We start from the raw sequence: 13143 nt of genomic DNA on the forward strand, positions 1-13143 counted from the left end.
TGGCAGTTGATATCCAAATTCTCTCTGCCAATCCAATTCTCTTCTTTCACACATCCCTGACATCCATCAGCTAACACAATGGCTATGACCTCTCAGATCAAAGTATTTCAGTCCCCCTTACTTGCTCTTTCCTCCTTTTAAGGTGCTACTTTAAATGGATCAATTTGACCAAACATCTGGCATTCTTTCCTCAAATCTGTTTGTTGCTCTGCTGACCTTTGTTTGCTGCTAAATAAATGCATACTCTTTTTGTTGATGAGATTTATGAGTGATTCGCAAGGAATGAGAAGCGGAGGTGATTATTCAGTTGGCATTCTCACTTTATTTGTCTTTGAATTTATCTCTAGCTGTGTACGTTGCAAGTTAAATATCATTTCTTAAACCTTTTGGGCAGTAGGATGAAGGAAATGTCCATGACCATGGACTCAGGCTCTCATGCTCAGGATGGATGTCATCCAGTTGACATCTGGTGCCAATGCTCCTGGCTTAGCATTCATGTTATTTTCCTTCTGTGTTATTGGAGAGTTTACACTCTGGTCCCTGCTGGCTCTTTAATTTTCCCTTCAAATGATCAACAGTCTTTAGTTCAGCATCACTCCTATAGGATGCCATCTCTGAAACTGCAGCATCCCTTCAGATCTCACTGGAGTGAAAACCAAGGTTTTGAGGTGTAATATTTTAAACCTCAACCACCTGGCTTGGACCAGAGATTCATGCAGCCAAAACATACACCCAAGTAGAAGGGAAAGGCTTCACATCACTGAGATGTACTTTTTGGATGTGATTTCTTGCACACATTGTCACGTTAAATCTCCTTTATTTGCCGTTTATACTATGCATTGCAAAGTAAAGACGATCATGGAGCAGATTTACATAAATATAAGATAAAATAGAAGTTGAAATATTAAGATGTGTACAATAAAAGTCCACGGAACACTATCCACAAATCCTCTAGGAATTCAGGAGCCTGATGGCTTGGGGGAAAAAATAAGGTTTCCTAATCTGGACATAAGGGCTTAAGTGCTACAGTACCTCCTACCAGATGGAAGAACAGTTTGCATGAGGGGTGTGTGGAGTCCTTCACAATGTTTATTGCTTTCCGTGTGTATTGTGTATTGTTAATGTCCATCATGGTTGGAAAAGAGCCCCCAATCATCTTTTCTGCTGACTTCAATATCCTCTGCAGAGTCTTACAGTACGAGATGGTCCAGCTTCCAATCCAGGCGGTGATGCAGTTCCGCAGGTTGCTCTCGATACATCCTCTGTAGAATGTAGTGAGGATGGGGGGTGGGAGATGGACTTACCTCAGCTTTCCTAGGAAGTAGAGGGGCTGCTGGGCTTTCTTGGCTATGGAGCGGGTGTTAAGGGACAAGGTGAGATTCTCTGTCGTGCACACCAAGGAACTTGATACTCTTGACAACTTTAGCGATAGAATCAACATTGATCAGTGGAGTGTGGACCCCACCGGGCCCTCCTGAAGTCGACAACCATCTCTTTTGTTTTATTAACATTCAGGTACAGGTTATTGGCTCTACACCAGTCTGTTAGTGTCTGCACATGATCTCCATACATTGACTCCTCATTCTTACTAATAAGGCCCACCACGGTCGAGTCGTCAGCAAACTTGATGATTATGGTTTGAGCTGTGTTCAGCTACACAGTCGTGGGTCAGCAGAGTGATCAACAGTGGACACGGCATGTGTCCCTGGGGGGCCCCTGTGCTCAGTGTGATGGTCTTGGAGGTGCTGTTTCCGATCTGGACTGCCTGAGGACTCCCCGACAGGAAGTCGAGAATCCAGTGGCAGAGGGAGGTGTTTAGACCCGGCAAGCTCTACTTCCTCATCAGGTACTGAGGGATGATTGTGTTGAATGCTGAACTGAAGTCAATAAACAGCATTTGGACATACGTGTTCTTATTTTCCAGGTGGGTGAAGGCTAGATGGAGGAACATCCTGTGACCATTGAGGGTAAGGTCCATAGGATTGTAAAGGTACGCAGAGGTGGAATTTCTGACTGGTATGGTCTCATTGATAACATTGTGGTTGTAACTCATTTGTACTGCTTGCATTCGCCACTTCCTGACATCATATTTGATGATTCCAGCTTGCGTTTATCTCTCACAAAACAGAAATTCATTGAGATATGATTATTAGAAGAGAAGAAACAAAATAAAAACTGTTGTGGTTGGTTTCAGGATTCTCAAATTTGAGCAGATGAAAAGTTCCCAGATGTACCTAACAAGTTCCTAATTCAGCCCTGAACACAAGAGAAAGAAATTAAATGGTGGTGTTGCTGGAGCTGTTGTAACAGGAGTGCTGCTGCTACTAATGTGAACCGACAGAGAGTGGGAAACAGGGGTGCAGCACTTCTCTGAGGGATCCTACTGCCTGGTCCTACTCTGTTAAGGCTCTAAATGGCCTGTTAAAGGAGTCAATAATGCCTGATGGTGGTGTCTATGCTTGGTAGTGGCCTCCAGCGGTTGCACATGCTGGGGGAGCAGCAGATCGGTTCAGGGCACTAGTAACAGGGAGCACACCCTCCCGTTAAGAAGGAGAAGCAGAGGAGACAACTTTAAGGACATTGATCACGCTGGTGGAACAGTGAGAGTCTCTGCGGCTGAATGACACACACAGGGGGCAAGCCGTTGGTGACATGGGCGAGGAACCACAAAGGGTATGGGCTGCTGGTAACTTGAGGTCGGGGGACAGGCAGCAGGCTGCTGGAGGCTGGTTCATGGAACCTGGGTGTCAGAGCCGGGATTCGAGAAGACGCTGAGGGCAAGAAGGGCTCCTGAAGGGCCCTGGGGGCTGATGCTTCCTCATCGTGTTGGAAATTTGGATCTAGGCTCAGGTTACCGATAGTTTGAACTGAACTGGGGCCTTGAGCAGCTGTGGGAATGCCAGAGACAAATCAACAGACACTCAGTAACTCTGAGGGGGACTCTGTTTTGTTTCTCTTTATCTGTAAGGGCCACGGAAAATGCTAATAGCAAATCTTTGTCTGCCAGACTAAAAGCAATTCAGTATAATATTTCATTTTGTTCAATAAATAATAATTGAAAATTAGTATTTGATTTATTGTTTGAATTGAGTGGATGAGAGATTTCAGTCGACTGGAAATGAGGTGCCTTGATGGCACATGTGAAGCAAGCAATCAGCTTGTTGCCTCTTAGTACAATTAGCCTGACAGAATGTAGGATGAGTAAAGAAGAATCGACTTTTATTCTCTGAATCTGGATGCATGTTACTTGTGTGGGAAAATGCAGCAAAGTGTTTAGGTAATTGAAGAGTGCTCCAAGAGGCTTGGCAAGCATGCCCAGAGTAATTGTAGCCAATCACATGAGGCATGTCTCTGTTCCTTCAAATTATTTGGCCATTCAAAATGTGCTTTCATTCTGAGATCACTGAAACCATGAAATAAATGAACCTTATTCTTCTGCTCATAATCGCTCTTTTGTTTCGCAGCCCAGTTACGCTGTTTGGTTGGTTTCTGCTTTTAGAAATAACGTTCGATTATCAAAGGTATTGATTCTATCATGCAATTTCAAGAGATTGATCAAGTGAAAGCTCTAATTAAGCTAGCAATTAATGCCTGTCCCTTAATTCATCAGTTTTTCCACTATAATCAAATATGAAAGAAGATTTGGCCCATTATGGTGCATTTTTCTCACACATTTAAATGAAAAGGCCGAAAGAACCGAATAGTACAGGCATAGGATCCGTCTCTTCAGCCCACTGCGACGTTAGCCTAACTCCTCTCATTTCCCTGCTCATGGTCTGTTCAAGTCCAAATTTGTTGTCTAGAGTACGCACATGTCATCACATTCTCTGCTGTTCCCTGCTAGTTCATATGTCTGTCAAAATGCCTCTGAAATGTTGCTATCCTAACTGTTTCCAGACCTCTCATGTGTATCCAATAAGTAGTTTAACGAAGCTCAAAGCAGGTTCATACAGCACGCTTCATAAACTTGTAAGCCCTGACGTTGCCAGTAAAAAGTTACATGACAAATATTTGGAAATACTTGGAACAGATTCTCTGAAACCACTCTTTACCAATCATGTAGCTTTGGCCAAGACATATAAAGAAAATCACTTCACTTTGAGGAATGGATTTAGTGCCTAACTATAATTAAACTTTAAATAGTTCTTCAGAATGTGGTATTAGTACGTACATTTCAATTTATATACTCCCCAATCCACCTGACACAGTATCTCTTGATTGATGTACAAAAGCAGATTAAAGATGAATATCTCGTTGGGAAAGAGAATCTGGAAAATCTCTTTCCATCTCAAGATATGAAAACTCTACTAACAAACAATAAGCAGCTATATTGGTGATTTTTAATGGAATTTGATTCTCAAAGATCTCTTTTACAAAAGAAGATTGTAGTAATACTGTAAACACCACTATATTTTTTTGCAACACAGTGTAGAATTTACTGAACAAAAAGAGGAAGAGAACTCATGACTAAATATTTCTCATTATTAAGAATACAGCATACTATTGTAGATTTGTGATTAAAAGGTAAATCTGTTGCAGTGGTTCTCAACCTTTTCCTTTCCACTCACATACCACTTTTAAGTAATCCCTATGCCATTGGTGCTCTGTGATTAGCAAGGGATTGCTGAAGGTGGGATGTGAGTGGGAAGGGAAGGTTGAGATTCACTGCTCCAGACCCAATTGTTACTGAAATATTTTGCTTGAGAAAAATTGTCATTGGTCTATTTCCTTTGGAGTTATGAAACGTGCACACAACGAGTCAATGAGGGACGATTAAAACAGTGGTTTTCAAACTTTTTCTTTCCACCCACATACCACCTTAAGCAATCCCTTACTAATCACAGAGCACCTCTGACATAGGGATTACTTAAGGTGGTATGTGAGTGGAAAGAAAAAGGTTGAGAACCACTAATCTATAGTAATACAAAGTAATCAGAACTATCTCAGCTTTGCCCAGTTTCGATGATGAGTTATCGACTTGAAAAGTTAACGTTGGTTCTGTTCTCTCAGGCTGAGAGGGATTAGATTCAAAGTTCAGATTTACTGTCAAAGTACATACATGACATGAGATTCTTTATTTTCATATGAGGCAAGATTACCACTTATTGGTAGTGCATAAAACTATACTCAAGAAGATGTGTACACATGTAAACAAATAAAGAAATATAAACAAACTGACTGTGCAATACAGAGAGAAAAAAAATAAAGTGCAAAGTAAGGGCCCTTAAATGAGTCTCTGATTGAGTTTGTTGTTGAGGATGGTGGAGGGGTAGCAGCTTTTCCTGAACCTGGTGGTGTAGTCTTGTGGTACCTATAGCTCTTTCCTGCTGCTGCAGGCATGTGCTTAGTGGTATGGATTCTTGATGATTGCTGCTGCTCTCCGATGGAAGTGTTCCCTATAGATGTTCTCAATGGAGGGGAGGGTTTTGCCTGTGATATCTTGAGCTGTGTCCACTATCTTTTGCAGATTGGTGTCCCTGTACTAGATTGTGATGCAGCCGGTCAGCACACTTTCAACCATGCATCTGCAGAAATTTGCCAGGGTTTGTGATGTCATACCAAACCTCCGCATACTCCTGAGGAAGTAGAGCCGCTGATGTGCTTTCTTCAAAATGCAATTAGTATGTTTAGTCCAGGAAAGATACTCCGAGATAGTGATTCCTAAGAGCTAAGAGTCTGTATCATTTGAAATCTCTGTCAATTGCAAGTTCCAAATCTAAATACTTGCCAATGTTTAAGTGTTAATGTACTTACATGGAAGTCCCAAATGGATAATATTGGATGACTTTTTGTTTTGAGTAGAGGGATTGTGTTTCAGCTGCTATGCAAATAAGGCTGACATGTCAGTGTGGTACAGAGAGAGTACTACATAGTTTGAGGAGCTGAATTTACAATGAGAATTTGAACTACGGGCTTCCCTTCCTCTCATGTTCACTTAAAGATTTCATGGTGCTAAGTGAAGAAATTTCACTCTTTCTCTGTAGAACCTGGACTGCTGAGAGCTTCTAGAATTTTCTGGTTTTTTTAAAAAATATAATTTCAGCATCTGGAGCATACTGATTTTGTTTCAGAGCAAAGAAATTCTCACTCGTATCCAGCCAGCCATTACCCTTCAACCAGCTCCTAAAACATGTGTCTGGCCTTGATCTGGCAGTGCATGTGGATATGGACAGGCCTATTGGTGTGGGAATGACATGTGGAATTCAATTGATTGGCCACTGGGAGGTCCCTATTAGGTGCTCAATGAGTCTACGCCCAGTCGAGGAGGCAATAGAGGGAGCATTAGATGCAGTAGTTGACCCCTGAAGATTCATAAATGAAGTGTTGCTTCACTTGGAAGGGCTGTTTGGGGCCCCGAATGTTGGTGGGGAAGGAGGTGTGGGTGCAAGTATAGCATTTCTTGCAATCATAGGGATAGGCACCAATAGAGTAATTAATGGGAAGGGATGAGTGGATGGAGGAGGTTTGGTGGTGGGATACATTGCAGGTGGTGGGAATTGCGGAATATGATTTATTGGATGCAGAGGCTGGTGAGGTCAAGGGGAATCCTGACCTTGTTGTGTCTCAGATTGGAAAAAAGCCACGTGCGGAAATAAAGGAGATGTGGATAAGGGCTGAGTTGATGGCAGCAGAGGGGAAGCTGTGTTATTTGAAGAAGGAGAACCTCTTGGATGCTCTGCAACAGAAAACCTCATACTGGGAGCAGGTGCAATGGAGGTGGATGAATTGAGAGAAGAAAATTGAATCCTTATGAGGGACAGGGCTGAGGAAGTGTAGTCCAGGTAACAGCAAAGACGTTGATGGCTGCATTAGGCAACACTGATGTGGGTGTCAATGTAGTGGAGGAAGAGTTGAGTTGCATTGTCTGTGTTGGCTTTTAGCATAGATTTCTCCACACATCCAACAAAAAAGCAGGCAGAGCTGCGACCCATGGTTACCACTTTGACTTAGAGAAAGTGGGATGAGCCGAAAGAGAAGTTATTGAGGCTGAGTACAAGTTCTGCCAGGCAGAGGAGGGTGGGTTTCTGTTGAGAGTTTGCCTGCTGATATGTTTTGTGTCTCCCGAGATGTTCTGCAGAGAGTTTGTCTCCCGAGATGTTCTGCAGAGTACAGTACAACTCCAATGATCCGAAATCAGATTCTCCAAAATCCTCATTTATCCAAAAAATGTTTCCAGAGCTGAACTAACCTCACAAGTTGAAAAGAAATTCACCCAACATTGAATTAGAACGATTGTCCTCATTTCAGGTAACTCCCTCCCTTCTTTCCATTTCTTCATTACCTTCCCTTATAGACTTCTTTTCAACTCTCCCTCTCAAACTGCGTGTCACTGTCTCCCAGCCGCAAGCGGTCCTTGTCCCGGGGTCATCAAGGAGAGCAGCCTCCCAGGCAGGAGCGAGGACCTCAGGCTCCCGGCAGGAGCGAGGACTTCAGGCTCCCGGCAGGGGCGGGGACCTGAGGCTCCCGGTAGGAGTAGGGTCCTTGGTTGAGAGGTGTCAGTGTTAGGCAGTGGCCAACATTTTTTTGGTGAGAATGAAACATTATTTAATGCTTAAAATGCCTTACCTTGTTGTTTGTTGTTGTTTAAACACTGTTACAGGTGGTTTGCTGTTGCTACTGGGCTGTTTTTAAAAAATGACCAGTTGTCCAACGTGGTCAGATAATCGGAGTTGTCCTATATTTGCCTCCTGATATGTTCTGTGGAAAGATTGTCTCCTGAGATGCAAATCTTTCTTTTAATTTCAATAGGTTATTATCACTATGAGAAACCCATTTCACTTCACAGATTTAAGAGTCTCCAGGCAAGGGGCAATATATTCTATCCATGGTTATTTTCAGCAAGACTGATTTAGATAAAAGAAACTCATTTTAAAATCATCCATTCATTGCTAATATGCGCATGCTTTATATGTTGAAGTAGTTTTCTGTTTAGTGTTGGAACTTTCAGATTTCACTTATCGTTTGTGTTTTCATTTTTTAGAGCAAAGTTCTGGCTGCGTGCTGTAAAACTTTCTTAGCTGTGCTTCCTTTTGCAAGTTTTGAGACATCTCGGATATTAGGGCAAGCCTCTAATTTGCTGGCAACCCTCCAAATTGCAAAGTTTTTCTTGAAGGCCAACTGTTGCCATTCTGCTGACATTTCTGTTTTGTTAAAAATCAAATTCCTTTTTCCACAAAGATACTAATGACATTTTCTTGTGAAGAAAATTACAGAGGAGTTCTGTTTGTATAAAATATGGAAGCAACAGGGGTCAGGGGAATCTTGGCTCATTTCTCATTTCATGATTTAAAGAGCAGTGGGTTTGATCTCCACTCCAGTCATCCCGGATGACTGGGTGCCGAAACCTCCAGACCGATATGATGTCAGTGCATGATCAGAGTACAGTGCAAAACCTTCTTTACATCAAAGATCTTGTCTCTTCAATGTAAAGCTTTAAATTGTTTCTTTGTCCACAAAGGCTTGTAATGACACTGATTCACCACAGCTTACAAACAAATAAAGAACACCGTGAAGTCAAATTATTCACGGGACACAACATTGCATTCTCCATCTCCCCAAACACCACCCAGCTAAACTCCTCTGACCTTCTCATTGGCTCACTGCCACATGTGATCCTCCTGCATCTGAGATTCATTCCCCGCATGCGCACTATTAACTCGCACATCGCATCACTTACATCATCAGTGGCAGTTGGCACCACTCCCGAAGAGGGTAAGTTCGTGATTGTGACAGCCCCCCCCTCCCCAGCCTCTGAGCCATGCAAGGAGACGACTGATTTGAACTGTCCTGCCATGTAACGGACCGGAGGGCTGACAGTTCAGCCTGACCTCGTATGATAGTGCAAGACTGGCAAGGGTGCAACTGGTCCTCTGACTCCAACGCAAAACATGGACAGTCGATATATGTTGGCTTCAACCTGTCGATGGAAACCAAGTCAGCTTTTCCATTCCTGTTGATCACAAAAGCCTTCAGGTGGCATTGTAAACCCAAAAAGGACCATCGTAAATAGGCTGAAGTGGTTATAAATCATTTGACATGTACACTGAAGGTGACGCCTGCACGTAGGAGTAGTTTGGAATAATCTCATGTTTTCCCAAAAACAATCAATATAACCAGCTGGATAATGGAGCATTGTACTTGGCCTCGGACTCTCAAACTGCTTGGTAAGGTTGGCATAGTGCCATATACTAGCTCTGCCCCTGAATATCCAAGATCTACCTTAACCCTAGCATGCACTCCAAGGGGAGTCTTAGGAAATGTTCACTCCATGTAGATGCATCTCATGTTAATTGGAAGAGTGAGTGTCAGTCAACAGGAAAATTCTCATTTCCGGAACCTGCCTTCAACTGTCAATGGAGATGCTCAAGGAGGCTGTTGGTCTGTGGATGGTAAGCTGTCGGGTGAATACAGGTGGTGCCCAGAAAATCAGTGAGAGCTCGGAGCAACGCCAACTCAAACAGAGACCCTCGATTCATTGTAAAAGTGACCGGAACACCGAATGATGGAATCCAATGATCCACGAAAGCCCTAGCGACAGTCTCTGTAGAGATGTCAGTGATAGGAATGGCCTCCTACCACCTTTTAGTCCAGTCTTCACACGTGAGGAGATGAGTATATCCCCAAGATGGCAAAAGCAGGTGCACGTGCTGGAAATGGGAAACAGGAACAATAAAATTCTCCAGCTTGGATTTCGTGTGTCTGGAGACTTTAGAGCAGTGACACGGCATGTTCTGTGTCAGAGCCAAACAACTTGCTGACTATTTCCAGAATTATCTGTTATATTTTGGAATTTTAGCATCTGCAGTGTTTGATTTTCCCTCTATGCTGAATGATGCTCCACATTTTTATTTATGAACCAGGTTGACAAGCTCTCATTGTAAAAGAGGGTTTACTGTACAGGAGCAGCCCACTGTTCAAACTGCCAAATGAACTGTGTGGACAAAATGGGTTAATCTTTTGATTTAAAATCAAACAATGGCAGATACTGAAAATCTGAAAGATGAACAGAAATTGCTGGAAGTACTCAACAGGTCAGCCAGCCTCTGTGAGGAGATGCACTGAGTTATCATTTTAAGACAATAACCCTGAACCAGGCATGCATGCAAAATGGCTCATGGTGAAAACTACCAAGTAATGAAGAACCTCAGCCTGGCCAATGGGAGGAGGACAAAGAACTAAGAGATGTATTGTGGGGAGGGGGTTCATTATAACAGCGGCACGGTTCGCAAAGTGGCCAGCACTATTTATCACTGTTAGAGCATCAGAGATCAGGATTCGAATTTAAATTTTGTAAGTTATGGGAATTACTTGATTAAAGTGAAACTTACATAATTAAAGACTACAGCACTGTTTTAAAAAAAATCAAGTTACATTTTGCACTGTCTTTTGTCTTTTAAAGGGTGTATTCTTAATGCAGGTGTATTCGTTAGGCATTGGAAGAGTGAGTGTCAGTCAACAGGAAAATTCGCATTTCCTGCCGGAACCTGCGCTCCCATGGGTGCTGGATAATGGGATTTTACTGTACTCGTATGATCAGGTGACTATCTTTCACTGTCACATTTACTGCAAGGCATGACTGACTGCCAATGGAATAGACTTGAAAACTTGCCTGACCACCCCCAATAATCCCCTGTACCTACGCCTCAGAGATAAAATCAATAATAACAATGTTATCACAGTTCTTTTCCACAAAAGAGCTGGATGAACTTGGCAGGTCAGGCAGCATCCATGGAAACCTGGGACCTGCCGAGTTCCTCCAGCTCACTTCTGTATTGTTCTTGTTCCCCAACATCTGCAGACTTCATGTTTACCTTAATCTCAGTTCCTTCCTCACATTTACTTTTAAAATGCTTATGTCGAAGAGAGAGTAAGACATCAATCATTCAGCAACATTCAGGAGATCTTTATATAAATAACTAGTAAGTAAAAATGAAACAAATGCTTCAACATCTTGAGTAAAACTTTGATTTCCAAACCATTTTTCATGACATAGGGGATGGCAAAGCACTTTTAGACCATAAAACTTTCGAGCAGAATTGGGCCATTCAGCCCACTAAGTCTGTTCTGCCATTCAAACCATAGCTGGTATTTTTCCTTTCAACCCATTCTTTTGCCTTCTCCCCATAACCTTTAATTACCTTACTAATCAAGAACCTATCAACTTTTGCTTTAAATGATTTGGACTCCACAGCTATCTGTGGCAATGAATTCCCCAGATTCACCACTTTCTGACTGAAGGAACTTCTCCTCCTCTCTATACCAACAGGGAATCCTAAAGGGGCCTGAGGCTATGTCCTATGGTCCTAGGCTCTCTTCGCTACTGGATATATATTCTCACATCTACTCTATTCAGATTGCATCACTGAGATCCCTCCTCATCCTTCTAAACTCCAGTGAGTACAGGCCCAGACCCATCAAACTCTCCATGTATGTTAAACATCTCATCTCTGTGATCATCCTCATCAACCTGCATTGGATGTGGGGCTCAAATTGCTTTCAATACTCCAGATGTGGTTTGACCAATGCCTTGTAAAGCCTCAACATTACTCAAGTCAAGTCACCTTTATTTGTGCCATGCTCGCACGGTGAACACGAGATAGCATTTGAAATGAATGCTAACACTGAATTTACCTTCCTTACTATGGACTCAACCTGCCAGTTAATCTTTAGGGAATCCTGAACTATGATTCCAAATTCCCTTTGGACCTCCACTTTCTGGATTCTCTCCCCATTTAGAAAATAGTCTGTGCTTCTACCAAGGTCCATGACCATGGGTTAACAGCAGTGCAGATGCTGGTGTGGATCCTGGAGTGTGGGCAACGGAAATAGAGCACTTTGCTGCAGGGTCCAATCGCCTGCTATCCATGGGCACTTGATGTCTCTGAAGGGACACTTTTCTTTCTCTTATTGTTGGGGGTGTCAGGCAATGCTAGTGGTGCTTCTTTGTGTGCCTTTACAACAGGAAAAAATTGACAAATTTTGTGCATTATTACATTTGTGCATTAGTACTTCTCAATAAAGGAATCTTGAATCCTGTATATATGCCGTTATATAGGACAGGTCAACTTTAAAATTCACCTTAAAATCGGGTCATTCTATACAGCGGGTCTAAAATCAATACCTTGTGGCAAAGTCTCAACACTGCTGCCATCTTCCTGCTGGCTCCAATGCAATCTCGCGCACACACTATTAGTTATTTGCAAAGTCTGAACACTCATCCACGGGGTCCATCTGCTCAGTCCGATTGATGTTGGCTCTATACAGGGTTTAAAAGGCATGTGACAGGATCCGACAGTGGTTTATTTTAAAATATCCAACTAAAATTGAAACCTTTACATGGTAATTTGTTATTAAAATATTTGTGATCTGGATCATCTTATACAAAGGATCTCATGTTCAAAACCAACATTTTTGGTGGAAATTCCTGGGTTTTCCTATACACGAGTCGTCCTACACAATGGCATATACAATACCCTTCCCCATGGCTGTATTCTACCTGCCTGTTCTCCCAACCTGTCCAAGTTTCTCAACACTACCTGCCCCTCCATCTATCTTTCAGAGTTTCATCCTGAATTTCATATTAATGCATGCATAATGAGGCTGAAGTCCCAGTAATCACTCCAGCTCTGACATTTAATGAAATCAACCTATTGATATAATCTGATCAGCACTGATTTGTTTCGGTTCCCTTTGATCTAAAATCATTGGGCCGAGCAATAGCTGACCAGCCATATCTCTCTTGATGAGTGCATTGGGAAAATCTGTCACATTTTAATGCTCCAGGAAAAAAACAAATACAAATTTTAAAAAGTGCATATAATAGAAATGTGAAATAACTGAAAATGCTGGAAACCCACATCTGTGGAAGAAGAAGGAATTTTTCGCACCCAATGCTACGTGATCTGAGAAGTGTTTCAGTGTTTTTACAACTCTACAAAGTTCAGTTCTTTCCGTAATTATCTCTCATGGGTCAGATATATTACAACAAGATATGCTTCCTCAACATCCTGGAAGGATCCAGTTCTACTTTTAAGGTTAATTCCCTTTGTTTTAGACAATAGTTCTGCATCAGTTTCACGGAAGTTTTTACCATCGGCAGAATTTACAACATTCTCTTTACCTTCTATTCACAGAAAAGGGAAG

General features: G+C 42.3%; 1 long non-coding RNA gene across 1 annotated transcript in view; it reads left to right on the forward strand.

The window, feature by feature from the left end:
- Nucleotides 1-13143, forward strand: part of LOC138752203 (uncharacterized) — a 75322-nt gene that overhangs the window by 29350 nt on the left and 32829 nt on the right. Inside the window, exon 2 of the long non-coding RNA XR_011350437.1 lies at nucleotides 1925-1967. This is a non-coding gene — a long non-coding RNA (uncharacterized lncRNA). The remainder of the gene's footprint in view (nucleotides 1-1924; nucleotides 1968-13143) is intronic.

Source organism: Narcine bancroftii, chromosome 1 (assembly GCF_036971445.1).
Source record: "Narcine bancroftii isolate sNarBan1 chromosome 1, sNarBan1.hap1, whole genome shotgun sequence".
Classification (NCBI taxonomy): Eukaryota; Metazoa; Chordata; class Chondrichthyes; order Torpediniformes; family Narcinidae; genus Narcine; species Narcine bancroftii.